At 51.2% G+C, this 19,059-nt stretch overlaps 1 non-coding gene across 1 annotated transcript; it reads right to left on the reverse strand.

Annotated features, from left to right (window-relative positions):
• Positions 1-3,927: 3,927 nt before the first annotated feature.
• On the reverse strand, positions 3,928-4,046 carry LOC122374555. Its single transcript, XR_006255249.1, has one exon. It is a non-coding gene; the product is annotated as a 5S ribosomal RNA (ribosomal RNA).
• Between the last annotated feature and the right edge of the window lie 15,013 nt (positions 4,047-19,059).

Below are 19,059 nucleotides of genomic sequence, written 5' to 3' on the forward strand. Positions count from 1 at the left end.
AACACCGGTGTCGCCATGCCCGTTTCTTGTCAGCTTCAGAGTCTTATTCCCTGAAGCGAGCGACATAATATTAGCGACATATATTTGCGACGGGTTGATATTTGTTTTAGCCCCATAATAATGCGACGAATATAATCCTCCTTACTTGTTGGCTTTCTATAGACCGCAAACTTTACACTAACATCTTCCCTGATAATCTTAACGTCTAAGAAGTTAAGTGTTTGGTCTCTTTCTTCTTCTAGTGTAAATTGAATGCTCCCATGTACTTGATTCAGCTCTTGTAGCTTCACGTTTAGATCCATTTCCTCTGGCGCAATGACCAAAATGTCATCCACATAACGATACCATTTTGTATCATTTCCCATCACCTTGCTGAATTCCTCCTCCTCTAACATTTCCATAAATAGGCACGCAGCAACTGCGCTGAGAGGTGAGCCCATGGCAAGCCCCTCGTTTTGTGCATATTCTTCTTTGTTGAAGATGAACGGATGAAAGTTGAGGCAGAGCTTTACTAAAGACAGATAATCCTCTTTTGGTAATGGTAATGAACCTTCAGTTAGGCCGTTCAGCGCTTTTTCAATCGCTTTTATAGCGCCGTCGATAGGGACGTTTGTAAATAGCGCCTTGACGTCAAAGCTCGCTAGTTTTTTCCCGTTAAATTGCGTTTGTTTTAACCGCTCAATGAGGTCCCCTGAATTCCTTAAGTGAGCGTCACTTAAGCTTCCCAGAGTCATTCATTTTTATTCTGCACATAGCATGAGAACAAATGCGACGAATCAAAGGATTACAACGGGCTGTTGCTTAGCGTGCTCAAGCAGCTGAGCCTTATTTCCGTAATGGATGCGTGCAAACATGTCAGGAGACTTTCTGATCAGTAAATCATTATGTTGCTAATGTTTTCTCAGAGATCCAATGCTCTGTTTCCTGGCTCGCTTCGTGAAATAAGGCTCTGAAGCTGACCAGAAACGGGCATGGCGACACCGGTGTTTCGCAAACCGGGAGATCTTAGCGGCAGCGAAGAACGTGATCTCTCGTGGTCAATCTTGTGCGACTCACAACGTGGGCCACCTGACTAAAGTGGTGCTCTACGCATGAAAATACAAAATTTCAGTTCATTCTCTTTCGTTTGAGGCGTCATTTGCTTTAATCGGTGGCATAGCAAGGTCACACGACAAAAATAAAAAAGCTTAAAGACTTCTGGGACACCCTGTACAAAACGTTTTAGTCAAACATTTAAAAATCGTTAGATATTTGCGCTGACGTCACACATTCAGAGGGGTATTCCTAAGCATTAGCCCCTCTGAATCAAAATGCTGCAATTTTGAAATTCAATATTTCCGATTTAAGGCATTTCTCGATGTTGTGAGTGCCGAAACCGGTAATTGTGAGCTAGGGACCCCATTTTGGCTATCTCAACTCAAATCTAACATTTCGATGGGACACTTCGATGGGAGGAGGAAGGCACGGTGGGTCCAGTTTCACTAGCAGACGGGTCTCTTTAAAACGGTCTTTGCATGAGAAAATGTGGAAAATTGGCGAGTAAAAGTGCCATTTATGCCCGAGGAGTGTGCCTAATGTACGTACACTAATGCCTAATGTACATGGTATTCTACGAGCGAGCGAAGCGAGCGAGCTCCTCAGAGTCACCGGTGTGTGGCGCGCTCAGAGGTGCCAGTGAAAGGCCGTCAGATGCGCTGGTGTTGGGTCCTCACAGGCGCCGTTGCAGGGTCTTAGGGCTTAGAGACACTGGTGGGGCCATCATTGGCATGTGTGTGGCCCTGCAAAATGGCCTGCAAGTGGGAAGTGGCCCTTCATAGGCTGGCAAGGACACTCAGAGGCTAGTAAGAGGCCCTCAGAGTCACTGATACGTGGCCCTCAGAGGCGCCGGTGTGGGGACTCTCAGAGCCGCCGATGTAGGCCCTTAAGATGCGCTGGTGGGGGGTCCCTTGGAGGTGCAGTGTTCTAAAATTGGATTTTGAATGGGTGTGCTGACGGAGAAAAAAAAATCGTAGGATGAGAAAAAAGGAAATAAATAACCAAAGTGTATTTGCAAAATGGTATAATGCCAATTTGTATGCCAACTGATAAACCAGGATTTCATGTCAGAATCTTGACAGGTTGTGAAACAAAAATGTGGGTGCATCAACCTGTCAAGTGACATGTAAACTGGCTGTTGGAAATACATGAAACTTTTTTTCAGAGAGGAAGCTAAGTCGGTCACTCGTATTTTAGGGATGAAAGTATTTTCCCCATTAGGTGTAATTTGCCACCAAAAAGTCTGAAAAATGGAACACTGTGGAGGTGGCGCGAGGGGCCTCGCAGTTGCCGTTGTGGGTGCCTTTAGAAACACTGGTGTGGGCCGTGTGTCTATCACAGACGGATGTGGAGCGATAGCAGCCAATCCCTCGTTGGCCATTACTAGGGCCCTGAGCGGCCGGCGAGGTCTCTCAGAAACCGGCATTGGGCCTTTATGAAGATAATTGTGGCTACATGGGAGCCAATAACGTGCCCCACAAGCCCTGTGGTGTCCTTCCGAGTTGAAGTGCGGCCAGCACGAACCCTCTGCTACCAACTGGCGCCGCAGGGCCACTCGGTTTCGAAGAAACCCTAAACCCGAGAACGGGCACGTACCCCCTCGCTCCCTTGCTATGTCACTGAATCCAAGTGACAGGGACCCTTTAGGTAATCAGGGGCGTTTCAGATGACCAGGGGTTTTCAATTGATCAGGGGCCCACCAGGTGACCATGGGCCCCTCTGGTAACCAGGCCTTAAGGGGCCCTCAGATGACCTCGAAGGGCTCTCAGATGGCCTTAAAGGGCCCTCAGATGGCCTCAAGTAACCAGGGACCCCATCAATAACCAGGGCCCCTCAGTAAAGGGGGGCCACTCAGGTAACTGTAGGAGTCCCGCAGATAACCATTAACCAGGGTCGGCAAGGTTTCTCAGGTCCGTTTTTGACAAGGCTCGCACTCAGGTGCGAGCCCTTTGCCATCAGCAGAGGGCCCTTTCAAGCCTTTTGAGGGCCGTTTAACGTCTTTGGAGTTCCCATTGAGGCCTTCTAAGGGCCCTTTGAGCAGTCGGGGGGTCTTTGAGGCCTTTTGAGGGCCTCTTGACGTCAGCTGAGGACCGTTGGACGCCAGCTGAGGACCGTTTTTGGGCCTTCTGATGGCCATTAGACGCCAATGGATGACCCTCTGACACCAACTGGGGCCCTCTGACACCAGCTAAAGACCCTTTAAGTTTGACGCTAGCTCAGGGCCCTCTGACATCAGCTGGGGGGCCCTCTGACGCTAGTTCAAGACCCTTTGACGCTCTTTAAGGCCTTCTGAGAGCCCCTTGAGGCTTTCTAAGGGCCCCTTGAGGCTTTCTGAGGGCCCCTTGAGGCTTTCTGAGGGCCGCTTGACGCCAACTGAGGACCGCTGGACTCCAGTTGAGGACCGTTTGAGGCCTTCTGATGGCCATTTGGCGCCAGCTGAGGGCCATCTGGCACCAGCTGGCGATTGACGTTAGCTGAGGGCCCTTTGAGGCCATCTGAGGGCCCTTTAAGGCCATCTGAGAGCCCTTGGAGGCCATCTGGGGCCCTTCGAGGCCATCTGAGGGCCCTTTGACACCATCTAAGGGCCCTTTGACACCAGATGAGGGCCCTATGCCGCTAACTGAGGGCCCTTTGAGGTCATCTGAGGGCCCTTCGAGGCCATCTGAGGGCCTTTTGAGACCATCTGAGGGTCCTTTAAGGCCATTTGAGGGCCCTTTGTACACGGTCTTCGGTGGTCTAAGGATTAGCTTCGGCCGCCTCAAATGGGCCCTTATTCCTTCGAGCTGGGCCCCCCAACTCGAATGGGGGGGGAGGCGCCCATGGCCATGTCGCAAGAGCATTAACAGTGAAGGGATAAATAGCAATCAGTGGCCACCATTGAAGAAGTGAAAATGACAACGAAACCCGGTGTTCCCAGGCGGTCACCCATCCAAGTACTAACCGGGCCCGGTGCTCCTTGACTTCAGTGATCGGACGGGAACTGATATTTTCAGCATGGTATGGTCGTTGCCGACGAGAGCCGTCCATCTTCAACTCCTTTATCTGTAACATAAAAGATGACGTCACAACTCTGGCACTGATAAGCCTCAAACGCCACAGTCATTGCCTTTGGCCAAGCGGATGGCTTGAGTGATGGCGCTGCTCAGTCTCATTGCTTATGTGACCACCAAAAACACTGCCAAGTACCGATAGGTTACAACAAGCAAATGGCTCGCAAGCAATATGTAAAGGACGATGACACCAAACACATGAGTGAGAAGGGCAGTTGAAAATCGGCACAACTGAGAAATGACCCCCGTCAAATCTCGAGACAAAAGCGGCACTTACACCCACGCCGGCCGGGGGGGGGGGGGTGCCGCCCCCCATAGTATTTTTTCCGCGATAGCTCCGAACGCCACGGCGATACAGAGATGAAGCTTGGCATACCTGAATTTCGATTCAAGCCGGATCTTTTGACACCAACCGCAATTTTCAGGTCATGTCAGGTCACCGACCTATGACCACTGGCGGATCCAGGGCTTCAGCGCGGGGTGGGGCATTCCAGGTCACGGAGCCAAACCTACATAGGTTACCCCCAAATCCTGTTTTCTCATCGGATTTAAGCCACTTATTTTTCGTCATAGTCCTGACACGAGTTTAAAAAAAAAAAGAAATGGTAGGACAACTGACCCCCATTTGCAGATCCAGGAGGAGGAGGCTTTTGGGACAAATACCCGGGCAGCGCCAGAAATCGACGAAAATTGGTGGGGCCGTTGGGGCCCTCAGAATGACTGGTGTATAGAGCCGACCCAGGGCCGCCGGTGTGGAACCTGGCGTGGGACCATCAAAGGTATCGGTGTGGGTTCCCCAGAGGCAGTGGTGTGGGGCCCTCGGAGGCACTGGTGCAGGAACCACAAAGGATCCGGTGTGGGCCCTCTAAGGTGCTGGTGTGAGGCCCTCACATGGACGCCGTTGTGGTGCCTCAGACACTGGTGTGGCGCTAAGCCCATACCATTCACAGATGGCTGTGTGTGGGGCCCTTGGAGTTGTTGGTGCGAAATGCGAATGCTTATAAACCCAGTAGGACCTCTCAGAGACCGACAAAGGGCCCTCAGAGGCCGGTAACGGGCCGTATGATGCCAAAAATGGGCCTTCACAGGCGGCAAGTGAAGGCCGGCAGTATCTCGGCAGTATCTTCAGGAGCCCTGTGGAGTTCTTAGAGATCGGCATGGTACTCTCAGACGCCGGTGGGGCCGAGTCACCGATGTAGGACCTACAGAGTTACCGGTGGCTGGCTGCCAGAGGCACTGGTATCGGGCCCAGAGGCGCCGGTGTGGGACCCTCAGAGTTGCCGATGTGGGGCCTCAGGAGCCACTGGTGTCTCAGAGGTGGCGGTATAGGGCCCTCAGACGTGTCTGTGTGGTGCCCTCACAGTCGCCGGTGAAGACTTTCAAAGGCATCGTTGTGGGAGTCCTCACTCCTCAGAGACACATGCATGGGGGCAAGGGGTCTTCAAGAGACCATCAAGGGTCAGCAGAGGCCTTCAGGAGCCCTGTGGGATCCTGGAGACTGGCGTGGTACTCTCAGGCGTCACTGGGAGCCCTCAGAGTCACCAGTGCGGGGCCCACAGAGTTGCAGGTAGGTAGCCGTCAGATGTGCCTGCTTAAGACCTTCAGAGGCGCCAGTGTGGGGTCCCCAGAGCCGCCGCCGATGTAGGGCCTTAAGAAATATTGGTGTTAGTCACTCAGATTGGCGGTGTTGGGCCCTCAAAGGCGCCGGTGTGTGACCCTCACAGGCGCCGTTATGGGCCCTCAGAGACACTGGTGTGGAGCCGTTCCATGCGGGTATGGGCCAGGACCCTAATTAGAGCTGACGCTTAATAGGTCAGCAAGGTCACTCAGAGGCCAGCACAGGGCTCTCAGAGGCCGGAGTGGGGCCCTTATGGAGATGTGTGATATGTGGGGACTCAGGAGCCCGTGACTCCGTGAGGTGCTCTCACTAGTCCTGCGGGTCTTATCTCTGTCGAAATAAGGCACGCTTGGACCCTGAGCGGCCCATTGGCACTGCAGGGCCACTCGGGCCCATAGGGCATCATGCATCTAATGAGGCGGCACGCACCCCTTGTGCCCCCCTCCCCCCCCCGGTTACGCTTCACTACTGTTAACGCCAGACCCCTTGAGACCCTAATTTTTCGCGATTATTTTTAAATGCGTGGAAGAATTTCAACCAAGTTCAGGACCTGGCCGTTTCAAGACCTGCCAAAACTTTTACAATTTAGATATTTTGTCGCCATTTCAATATTTCAGGCACTTCTCATTGACTCGTAATGTTAAATATCGAGCAAGATTTTCGCCCGGTGTGTAGAGGCTATCACCCAGTGTTCTAAAATTGGATTTTGGTTAGGTGTGACGATGATGACCAAAAAATCTAGGATGAGAAAAAAAAAACAAGTGAAAACCTATATCACTTTCGCAATAAAGGCGTAACGCTACGCTGGCTGATAATAAAAGAACATACCATTCCTGACCACCAAAACTAACCGAAAAAGACGATGCAAATAGGTAAGGATGATATACGGCAGAATTATAACTTTAGCATCTGATCGCCAAGTGTTTCGAAATCCGTCCCATTTTATCCCAACCTTTGTGTTTGATTGAGACTAATGAAGTTAAGAATCACCCTTGTCTCTTATACAGCTAAGAATGAATACCTACTTCAACCAGTGAGATTTCATTTTCCTCACAAGTCAAAATGCATTGTCACAATTGAATGACTGTCCAGTGGCCATCCTTCTCCTAGCCTTAAATCAATGCCTTCCTTTCCGTTTCAGATGCAGACAGCAGATATTACCGTCAGCATCTGTTAAGTTCCTACTCATGCTTACTGGCACGGATCCAGGACGGTCCTTCTGCCTGTATATTTCTCCTAAACATCATCCGCGGACCTCCATCCTCGCGACGCCAGTCGCCATCATGCGAGCGAACTAGGTCTTTAAGAAGCAGAAGATGCAATGATTCTGTTGAAATCTGTTGTCATATCTTAAGGAGGGTGGGGAAGGGGCGGGTGAGGAAGCTCTCTCTATATGCAGGCTTTGGTACTAGTGCCATGTGGAGAAGTTTTCTTTCTTTTTTAAGCAAAGGTAGTGGGAAGGAACCTGTCGTTGCCGTTGCAAAGGGTATCATTCTGTCGTCCTGTATTATTGATTTAGTGCAGTTGACTCAGACTGTGTATTTGTATGTAAGTGTGTAATGCGTGAGGCGTGGTCATCACTGTGACACTGTCAGACATAAAATCTTAGGTAATCATGATACCCTGATGGGCAGTTTGTTGACGTAACTGATCGCTATGAAACCAGAAACCGTATAACTCATGTGTTCTGGCCTCTGGGACGTTTTGCGCCTACAATATGGCAGCACCGCTTCCAAGATTACTGTATATTTGAGATAGGCGTGGTCATCACTGTGACACTGTCAGACATAAAATCTTAGGTAATCATGATACCCTGATGGGCAGTTTGTTGACGTAACTGATCGCTATGAAACCAGAAACCGTATAACTCATGTGTTCTGGCCTCTGGGACGTTTTGCGCCTACAATATGGCAGCACCGCTTCCAAGATTACTGTATATTTGAGATAATATGCGGCAATATAAGTATGTAGTTTTCGTTCGCATCTGATCTGGTAATATTCGTACAGTGTACGCAGTATAGCTTTGAGCTTTCCATTTTCAACAGATATGACAATGGCCGGATGATACTGGAAATGGTGCCTTTGCTCTGGGCACACGGAACGGGACGCAGTATTGAGTATGCAATTGCAGTCGCACTATGCAGCATGACATACGCCGGAAATCTCCCTGCCCGAACGCCGGAACGGCCAGCGATAGTCGGTACTCATTACGCATAGTGAAAATGGAAACGGTGTCAGCGCAACTCTTCGAAAGGAACGGTGCACTACATGAGACTAGACAAAGGGTCACTGATTAGGGCACCCCAAACGGAACGATGTGCACTGCGCTGCATAATACGCAATATCGCAATAAAAAGCGTGCAACTAACCAGTAACCAGGGCATCCATATCGGAACGGAACGGGATGCAAAAAAAAAAAATGATAAAAGGATGCCACCGACCTCATGGCCGGCCACCGAAACGGAGCGGTAGCTTCGTATCATGTCACGTGATAAGTGCTGAGTGAGAGCGTCAATGATCAGTGATCAGTGATCAGAGCACCCGCAACAGAACGGAGGGCATCAGTGATCACTGATCAGAGCAACTGCAACGGATTGCTCTTAACGAGATTTCGCGATTGGTGGTATATTTTTTGGTCCTAGGTCAACATTTGACCTACTTATGACCGGTCAAAGGTCAAATTTTCGGAAACATCTAACTTTTTCAGATTTCCGCGCCGATTGCGGCAAAACGGTAAGAGATATCGACTTGAAACCTTCACTATCGTGATCTTTGATCAATTCTCTATCGTTTGGTGTATATTTCGATGTCATAACTCTAAAAATGATGCGTTGGGAGCATCGGAAGTCTGCAAGGTCATTTGTGCATTGGGTCACGTCAGGCGTGTGACGTCACTGACCTGACCCTGACCCAAAATGAACTACAAGAAACAACCGACGATGCCTGAAATGGATAGCAAATTCGAATTCAGGGCATCAAAATACCCCGAAAAGGCATACAAGTGCAAGAAGTCATTACAGGTCAACCGAGGTCACTGACCTTGCCTTGACCTTTAGTAACCTTCAAAATGTCAACGGACATTGTGCCAATGTCAAATCAGCCAGTTGTGATTCTAAAACAATCCATCAGTGTGTCAGGTCAGTCGGCATTTATACCAATGTGAAGCAATCTCCAATTTAGCGTATATCTGGCCGGAGTTTGTTCCCTTTATGACGTCATAACTCCGTGACCTGGCATGACATTGACAATTTTTTTACCAAAAGTTGCGCAAAGGATGCCCCAAAGGGTACTGAAAATTTGAGCAGGCTATCTCAAACGGTTCGGCGTGTAGCTAAGAAAAACCTCAGGGGGGGGTTGCACCAACCCCCCCCCCCCCTACATGGGCGAGGGTTAATATATAGCTTCGGTAACTGGGATATAAAAACACGTATATGTATCTGCGGTGCGGGCGGAGAAGAAGCCAGTACCTACTTTTTCAAATGCAAAGATGGGATTGGAGAGGAGGGAAAGGATGGGAGTAGTTGGGAGGGGAGGGGAGATGAGGGAGGGAGGGAGCAAAGAAGTGTGATAAAGAAGACTGGGAGGGGAGGGTGAGAGACATATGGGGAGGAATAAATGAGTTTATCATTGAGTCAGTGAGCGACAGTCGTGAGAGTGGAAGTGAGGGAAGGGGAGGGAAGAGGTATGGAAGCAGGCAGGGAGGGTTAGGGAGAAACGGAAAGGGTAGGGGAGGAGCAGGGCGGGGAAGCATCATTATCTACTTATTTTTTAACCCTTACTTTTTTAAGGTCACGGAAATATTATAGCATACGTTGGTCACGTGACACATGCTTTATGGTCCATTTAGGCCATATATTTCGAATTTGATGTCGTTTGTGTCATTCGAGTTGAATTTAGCTTAGGTCAGGTCACTTTCAGGTCAAAAAAGGTCAAATTTTGAAGTTGAAATTTTTGAACGAGACTAGGAATATGAATAATTTATAAAAATTTCAATGTTTGTAAAATCCGAGATAGTAATAGCACAGTCTACTCTAAGTCCTCTTATGCAAAGAAATAAGATCTAGCTTAAAAACTGAGCTCTTGGGAGCGATTGCCGTGGTTCATATTTTGCGTAGAAATCACGTCATTTCCGGCCGACATATGGTAGCTACGAAGCTCATATGTCGACAGAGGGTGTCAAATTGATGGAGCCAAATGTGCTGTACGTTTAGCGTCGATACGTCAAGCGGTTTGGATGTTATTGCAGACAAACGGGAGGGGGGGGGCTACGAATGCCCCCCCCCCCAGTGGGCCGCGGGTTAAAACGTCGCAACTTTGCAACACCCTCTCTCCGGGAGGAGCTTTCACAGAGATATGAAACTTGCAGGATGTAGTATCCATTAGGGGTCTCACAACTTGTATCACTCGGATTTTTCCTTAAGGTCATATGAGGTCAGGGTTTTTTTCGTGACCTCACAATTATAAGGCGATGGGGAAAATGAAAACTGCTATTCTGGTGCCGGGAAGGACCACCAACTATCTAAACCACACAGAATCGTGATTTCATGCACTCGTTGTAAGGTTCGATGCGTCACTTTTGGAATGTTGAACTTGCCTGACGTCATTTATGACGTCATTAGGCTAATATTGATTTTTTTCGTAAATGACTCCCGATGAAATTGATCCAGCGATTTAGGAAATCCACCAATGGACTCAGGGAGACTTGCGAATCGAAGGAGATGGGTCATGACCTCCTTCGACAAACTTCGTGACGTGTGGGCGCTGAGCTGACCGTGACCCGAGGTCAACACACTAAGGTGACCTCACCCAAAAAAGTATATAATTCGACGCGCCTGAGCGAGGCAAGCACGATGCTGCAAAAATCGCGGCTTGGCGGCCGTTTTTTTGCGAAGTTATTCACCAAAAACGGAACCGTACCTTGGGGCACTTGATCTGATCTCAGAGGTCACCGGTTGACCGAGGACCTTAAAATTGGGTAGAAATCTCTTCGTCTCGTAACGGCGCACACGCTCGTTTTTCTGCGACGCAATAGCTCCACCAGGGGCGAAACAGCGAAGGGGGTTCGTACCTGCCACCCCCTCCCCCTCGGCCGACGCGTATGGAGAAAGCCAATAGGTCCGGCGAGGGTGAATGGAGAGGACATACCACTGCTTTTTGGCAACATAGCGATATCTCGGCCCCACGAAGCAAATTCGTTGAACGTCTTTCGATGGTTACAGTCCCGTTTCCAATGACATGTAGCTAGAACCAGTGTGCAAAAAGAAGCTTATCGAATCATAATAAATAGAAGACGTGTACAGTGTGTCTAAAAAGAATGTACCGTCGCCACTACGTGGCGCTGGTGTCGCGAGCCGGTAGTTGGCTGAATCCGCACCAGACCACACATTCCCAAGCGCTAGGTGACAGCTGCGCAGCGGCCGGTAGTAGCGTAAGCCCGAACCTTCGTGACACGACCCGGGGGGGGGGGGAGAGGGAGGGGAGCGTGCGGGGCAGCGCGTGTAGGGAGGGGTGCTCCGGCAAGCTGGCAGTTGTCGCGGCCAAAGGTCAAGGGGTCACACACCAAGCGAACGGACGCTGATGTGGGTTCGTGGGGATCATGAACTTGTGTGTGGTAGATGCGTCTTGCGATGCACGGGTGATACGCCAGGTCTAAGCCAAAGGATTCAGGGGAGAGCTGAAGAAAAACACCTGGTCAACTACGGCGAATAATGGTGCTGAAAAATGGAAAGTATGGGTCAATGGCAATGCAAGCCTTCATGACTAGGTATAAACAACTTTTCTGAGGACGCAAAGGCCAGCATTGAATAACGATATCCGGATCGAAATTAGCAATGATTTATAATTAAATGCCGAACTAATAGCGCTGCAAAACCCTCCTAGTAAATTGTCAAGTCGGATTATACCCACTTGAATTAAACTATCCTAAATAAAATTGTTAATTAACTTTCTAACACTGACGTTCTTTATCATACGATAAGTATGGGGTTAACCAAGATTCAGCATCTTCCGCGTTCAAACAATTACCTGTAAGGCTAGAACATTAATGGCCAGGTAAAAACATGGTCGGGATTTGATTAACCGGATTATAAGTCGATTTTTTTTAGTCGGGATTTGATAAGTCGAATTTTTTTACACCAACCGCATTTTTGAGTCAAGTCAGGTCACTGATCTATGACGTCATAAATGAGCAGTCCTAAAATGAACTGTGTGAAACTGTCCTAAACTGTCCTAAAATGAACATTTTAGGACTATGCTAAAATGTTCCAACTTCGCAACACCCTCAGTGCAGAGCTTTTGTTACGTTAATTACTCCTGGATAGCCCTGCCTTCCAAACTTCCTGCCCTTTTATCCCTGACACACAGTAAACTCACTTGGGCTGTCTATTTCCAGCCAGGCACCTTTTCAATGGTTAGAACAGCACGGTTTCCCAAGGTAACAGTTTGACCCGACAACACATATCAGCCTGTAATTAACAGCCTAACTACTCGTGTACAGTGACTCGGAGAAATCGAGCCATGGCAGGGACGAGGCTATGGGACAACATGCTCGGAATACCAAGCAGCATGGGCAGGCGCTCGGAACACCAAGCAGCATGGACGAGTGCTCGAAATATCAAGCACCAGGAAAGGGGACATTCAGGGGGTAGCCCTGAATGCACGAGCGCTGCACCGTCGGTATCAGCACGGCTCGTATCTGAGGAAGGCAGGCGAGAGGGCTGAGGAACGCGTGCTCACCTGCTCACTCCCGGGCCGGGACTGCCCGCCGCGGCCGACCCTGACCCCCGGTCACGCCACCAGCCAATCAGGGCGCAGTGTTCGATCACTAGCCCACATAGACTCGCAGATCACCAATCGCGTAAAGGTTCACCCGCCTGGTCTCGAACCCAAGGCAAAAACGGTCTCGACCAGGCGATACATGCGCCGTAAGCCACTAGGCCACCGGGACCACGGCGGCCGACATACCGCGCGTCACTTAAGAGACTACAGGCTACAGACACAACTGCGCTACAGGCAGAGGCAGCGCAACAGGCAGAGATAGAGCCATACATCGACATACGTAACACTGCCCCCCTCTGAGATGCCATTTTCGTCCCGAAAATTCGATAATAAAGATGAAATAAATGAAAACAAATAAACTTCTCCGCGATATGACACCATAACACAGGCACCCGTACAACACGTTGACAGGAACTTGTCTTTCACGCTGCCAGGGACGCAGTTTATGCGTTCAGATAACAAGCAGGCCCCACTTCAAGGATTGTCCGCTCCAGTCAAGGCCAGCCGCAACACAGTCAAGGCCACGACCTCAGGAGCGTGACTGGAGCTGAGACACTGCGTCGTACGGCAATCACTTTTGCTTTCCCAGCAGCCACGCTGGCACTTTCTGGCTGACCTTATGGTAGCCATACTCACTGAGATGCAGTCCGTCTCTGTTAAACTCTTTGGCACTGTTCACGACATGCCGTTTCTTAACACGGTGGGTGAGCCGGCGCCCCAGCTCCACCTGAGAGATGTCGGGCCGAGCCATCTCCCTCAGCCAGTGGCTGATATGCCGCTCCAGGTGATAGGCTGCCGTCCTCTCCCACGGTCTGCCCGCGTCGTGAACAAACCTGGGTAGCGGACCCAGCAGCACCACCCGATCCGCCACGTCCGCCAAGGTAGCGGTGCATCGTTCCACCGTCCGGTGAAGCGCCTCCCAGTGGCCATCGGAAGGCAGGTCAGCAGCCCCTCGGCGCCGGGAGTACACGTCGTTGCCCGAGAGCCATAACACCGCCACCCCCAGACGAAGACCTTGCAGCGAGGCGGCCTCCTTCCACTGGCGAAGATGCTCGTCAACCGGAAGCCTGCTCCACGTCATGCCCCCGACGGTCAGCCTCAGCAGCCTGTCAGGATGTTGCACCCGAAACGGGGCGTCTCTGGCAATGGAATCGTCGCTCAGCAGGTGCAGCGCTCCTTCGCTCCCCGCAGTCTGGCCGCCGAGCCACTCCTCGAGGTCACTGTCGTAGAGCTGAAGCTCGGCAGCAGACTCCGCAGGCTGCGCCATCACCTCATGGAGCAGCTCCATAGCGTCCATCCTGTAATGCAAGAAATAATACGGCGCAGACTCATGTGCCTTGGGCAGACAAACACAACACTAATGAGTAAAACAAACCAGACGAAACAACGCGCCAGTATTTACATTTGCGACAGCCCCGTTCACATCAGGACATGGTCGCCTACCACTGCTTACTCCTAGGTAAAACATCATCTGGGACCCCGCCGAGGACGGAGGAAGTACGGATATTGAGGAGTTGGATCCTCTGTGGGACCTTGAGGCTGCTCAAAGAGGTCAGGATCTTGGCAGTCATCAGTTTCATCAGAGGTTCGAGCTGGGATGTTCGGGACGGATTCCTCATCGTGTGGTACCTCTTCCTGGTTGCTGTCTTTCGATGTGCCTTCCCAAGTGAACTTGGGATTGTGACACTTCCAGAGCCTGTTCGCGTGGACCACCTTAGGTCTGGCTCTTGCTCCTCTTCTGATTCGGTATGTGACGTTGGAGAGTCGGTGCATCACCTCGTAGGGTCCTTCCCAGTCGCTCATCAGCTTCGGGCACTTCCCTTTCACCCTTCTTGGGTTGTAGAGCCAGACAGCTTCTCCAACATTGAACATTGCGTCGCATGCTTTGGCATCGTGCCTCGTCTTCATTGCGTCTGCGGTGATCTTCAGTCGACGGCGAACTTCATGATGTACAGCCCTCAGCAGACTGCGTGGTAGGTATTCTTTTTTCGACAAAACCGGTGATAACTCAAAGGCTATGTTATCAGTCGGTCGGAACTCACTGCAAATAGATGCGCCATGCTCCACTTCTTCGATTAGGTCTATCGCTAGACAAAGTATACGCCTTGTGTGGCAACAAAATGCAAAAGTCTGTTTTGGGGGCAAATATAAACTTTTGGATTTTGTTGCCAAACTGGATAGAAAATGAACACGATGATAATGCCAATCTAAGGTGCGAAGTCTCGCGCGTCATACTGTTACGATTTCCGAGTGACCGATGGCATAGTATTCGCGTTATTCTCGGTTTTGTCGAAAAAAGAATACCTACTACGCAGTTTGCAGAGGGCTGTACATCGTCGAGGTGGCCCTTCATTCTTCGAACAAAGTCTGTGCTGTTCTGTGGGAGGTCGGCGTCTGCTGGTCTGCTGATGACCAGGTCCACTGGAAGGCGCAGGTCGCGTCCCATCATCATGTGAGCCGGGGAATAGTCGGTCACTTCATGTTCTGCCGATCGATAGGCCATGAGCAGTAGTGGAAGCTTTTCGTCCCAGTCGTCTTGCTTCTCAGCGCAAAACTTCGCCAACTCCTGTCCCAGTGTCCAGTTGAATTTCTCAACCATCCCATCCGATTGTGGCCTCAGTGGCGTAGTTCGCGTCTTCCGGATGCCCAGCAGGTCACAGCACTCCTTGAAGACGTTCGCCTCGAAGTTCCTGCCCTGGTCAGAGTGTAACTCAAATGGCACGCCGAAACGGGTGAAGAATTGGCCAACCAGAACACGTGCAACAGTGGTCGCTTCTTGGTTCGGCACCGCGTATGCCTCGGGCCACTTGGTAAAATAATCCATGGCAACACAGATATACCGATTTCCCGAAGCAGTGACTGGAAGAGGGCCAGCGATGTCCACTGCAACTCTTTCCATGGGTGCCCCAGCGAGATAAATCTGCATCGGTGCCTTTGGTCTTCCCTGCGGACCTTTCTTGGCACAGCACACGCTGCAGGAGCGGCACCATTCCTTCACATCACTTCTCATTCCGAGCCAGAAGAATCTGCTTCGCAGCCTTCCTAGTGTCTTCTTTGTTCCCAAATGTCCACTTGTGATGCTATCATGCTGTTCTTGAAGGACCTTAGGCCTCACCTCACGTGGGATGACAATCTGCCAATGAATTGTGAAGCCATCTGAAGACTCCCACTTGTGCATCAACAAACCGTCACTTATCTTCAGAGCATCCCATCGTGCCCATAGACCCTTCGCTTCCAGCCCAAGGCCAGACACGTGGTCCCAGGCTGGGCGTTCCGAGCTGTTTTCCAGCTGCCGAATGATCGGACCCGTGTCGGGATCTTTCAGTTGAGCCGAGCGCATCTCCTCCTTTGAAATTGGGTCACTAGAATCGTCGGTACGGCTGGCTTGCAGTGGCAGATGCCGCACATCCGAGACCTGTTGCGTCGCGGCAGGCATTGACATCTCCTCGTCTGCCTCTTCGTGTCTTTCAGCTTCACTGTGTTGGCGGCGATGTGGCCCGGAGACCTGCCGGCAGCTGACATCACTGACAGTTTCTTTCGAGCCGCAGTACTTACAGCTCGACCGGCAGGGCCTCCTACTGAGTGCGTCAGCGTTGCAATGCACCCGGCCAGGACGATATTGGATTGCGTAGTCGTACTGGTCAGCACGAGCGATCCACCTGGCCAGCTGACCTTCCGGTTCCTTCAGACTTTTCAACCACTGCAGGGCTGCGTGATCAGTGCGCATGACGAAATGCTTGCCGTACAGGTAGTGGTGGAAATGCTTCATGGAATCAACAATGCCCAGCAGCTCCCTCCGTGTGACGCAGTAGTTTCGTTCTGCGCTACTCAGCGATCGACTGAAGTAGGCAATGACATGCTCTTTTCCGTCTTGCATCTGAGACAGGACTCCTCCAATGCTGCAGCCGCTCGCATCCGTGTCCAGCACAAAGCTGTCTGTTGCGTTTGGGTATGCGAGGATGGGCGCGGTGACTAAGTGCTGCTTCAGTTTGATGAAGGCTTCCTGGCACTTGTCTGACCACTCGAAGCGCTGTCCCTTCTTAGTGAGCTGATGCAGTGGGGCAGCTATCAGGGCGAAGTCTCTCACGAACCGGCGGTAGTACGTACAAAGTCCCAGGAAACTACGGAGCTGGTGCTGATCTCTCGGCACGGGCCATTCTTCGACAGCTCTGCTCTTGTCTGGATCAGCTGAGATGCCCTTGTGCGACACAACATGGCCCAAGTACTTCACCTGACGTTGGAAGAGGTTACATTTCTTGGGGTTCAACTTGAGGCCGACATCAAGCAGCCGCTTGAAGACTGCCTCCAAGTGTGAGGACTGCTCTCTGAACGTCTTTCCCAGCACGATTACGTCATCGAGGTACACCAGGGAAGTTTTCCAGTTCAGACCATCCAGCACCCTCTCCATGAGACGCTCGAACGTTGCTGGGGCGTTGCACAGTCCGAAAGGCATGACTCGGAACTGCCAAAGTTGAAGCCCTCCGCCCGCACAGAATGCTGTCTTTTCTTTATCTTGGTCTGCCATCTTGACTTGGTGGTAGCCGGACTTCAGGTCCAGAGTGGAGAACCACTTGCTTCCAGACAGGGCGTCAAGCGTATCGTTAATTCTGGGCAGAGGGTAGGAGTCCTTCACAGTGACTTGGTTTAACGCTCGGTAATCGATGCAGAACCGTAAGGTGCCATCTTTTTTCTTTACCATGACCACAGGGAACGACCAGGGACTCCTCGATGGCTCAATCAACCCCTGCTGCTCCATGTCCCGGATCATTTCCTCAGCTTCGTCCCTTTTTCCAAGAGGGACCTTCCTTGGTGGCAGCTTGATCGGTCGCTGGTTCCCCGTGTCGATCGTGTGCTCGGTCAGATCTGTGCATCCCAAGTCATGACCACCCCTCGAGAATACATCAGCATAGATGGTAAGCAGGTTCTTCAGCTCCTGTGCTTCATGAGGGGACAACTCGGACTGGCTACGTTCGTATAGTTCTCGAAGATGCTCAGGTAGTGATTCGGAGTGCTTCACAGGTTTTAGATGCGTTTCCTTTACCTCCTCAATGCAGTTGACGAATTCGCAGGTCCCAAGCAGAGTCCCCTCAGGCAGGCTGATGGATTTGTCAGAGATGTTTGCCACCAAAGCAGGCACCGCTGGCTTCCCACAGTCAACCAGGGTGCGGCCCACCAGCAAGCCTCTGTCAATGATCTCACTACCTTCGATGAGCGCATGGTGTGCACCGTTAATATCAGGCAGACCTTCCGCGCGGCAGTGAACGACCATTTCTGACATGGGCGGGACTCGAATTGCCTTTTGTGTTGTGATCCTGTATGAGCTGACACTGTGCTCAGCTTGTACTTGCATTGGGACCTGCACGCCAGCAGCTTCCATCGTTAGATTGGGTATGTCAATTTTGCACTTGTACTTGGTCAGGAAGTCAAGTCCGAGGATGCAGGGATCGTCGATGTCTGCCACGTACACGGAGTGTTGCAAAGATGCGGTCCCCACTTGCAGTTCTACATCCACTGGACCGCAAAGAGGTATGCGATGACCCGTTACTCCACACAGGTCAACCTGGGCTTCTGGAATGTCTTTGGCTTCAACAACGTCATTTCGCACAATCGTCTTGTTTGAGCCTGAGTCCACCAAAATGCGCTGTCTCCTTCCGTTTACTGTTCCGGTCACTACAAGAGAGCCAGGATTGCTGCATCGGGCAGTGGGACTTATCTTGAGGTCGGCTGACTGATGTCCCGTTTCGTCAGCCGTTCTCAGTTTCCCAGCTGTGACGGCTGTCCACTCCGTTCAGACCGCTGATCCTTCCCGCCTCGGATGGGAAGCCGACAGTTCCGCTGCAGATGACCTCGCCGCCCACAGTTCCAGCAGGAGGCATCAGTGCGTCGTCGATTATCACTGACTGATCCTGAGGCCGCTGCTCCTTCTCCCGTAGCTTTTTGACTGCGCTCTATCCTTGCTAGTGCTTGCATGATTTGTTGTAGAACGGATTCTTGAGACCTAGCAGTTTCAGCACCAGCGCTGGCTACGCGCGTCTTGAAACCGGATGTTCCATCACCAGTTGTCTCTGCCGGCTTCACTGATCTCCGGATTGACTCCAACTCCAGCGCACAACCAAGCGCGTCCTTGAGGGCGGACGGGCGGGTCTGCCGAACGGATATCTTCAGCTCGATGTCATCCAGGGCGTCAATAAACTGGTCTCGGATCAGGATGCCGCGAAACTCTGCAGGAGCCAACGGGTAGGCCAGATATGCCAACTTTTCAATGTCTTGTGCGAGCTCGGCCAGAGGTTCCTGAGGACGACGAGAGCGCGTCCTGAACTGCGCTCTGAAGGCCTCCTCCTGGTGCTCGACCCCAAAACGCTGGTTCAGCGCTTCTGTGAGCTTCTCGAAGTTTCGGCACTGGGCCTCCGGGAGGTGACCAAGGATCTCCAGCGCAGGACCCTTCAGACTCGCTGCCAACTGCATCGCCTTCTCCTCTTCTGTCCACTTGTTCTGGCTTGCAATTAGCTGGAACTGTGTGAAATATGCACGCCAAGATGAGGCACCATCGAAGCTTTGAGGGATGCGTCTGTCTTTGTC

This window comes from Amphibalanus amphitrite, unplaced genomic scaffold (genome assembly GCF_019059575.1).
Source record: "Amphibalanus amphitrite isolate SeventyFive unplaced genomic scaffold, NRLGWU_Aamphi_draft 001671F_arrow, whole genome shotgun sequence".
In the NCBI taxonomy this organism is placed as follows: domain Eukaryota; kingdom Metazoa; phylum Arthropoda; class Thecostraca; order Balanomorpha; family Balanidae; genus Amphibalanus; species Amphibalanus amphitrite.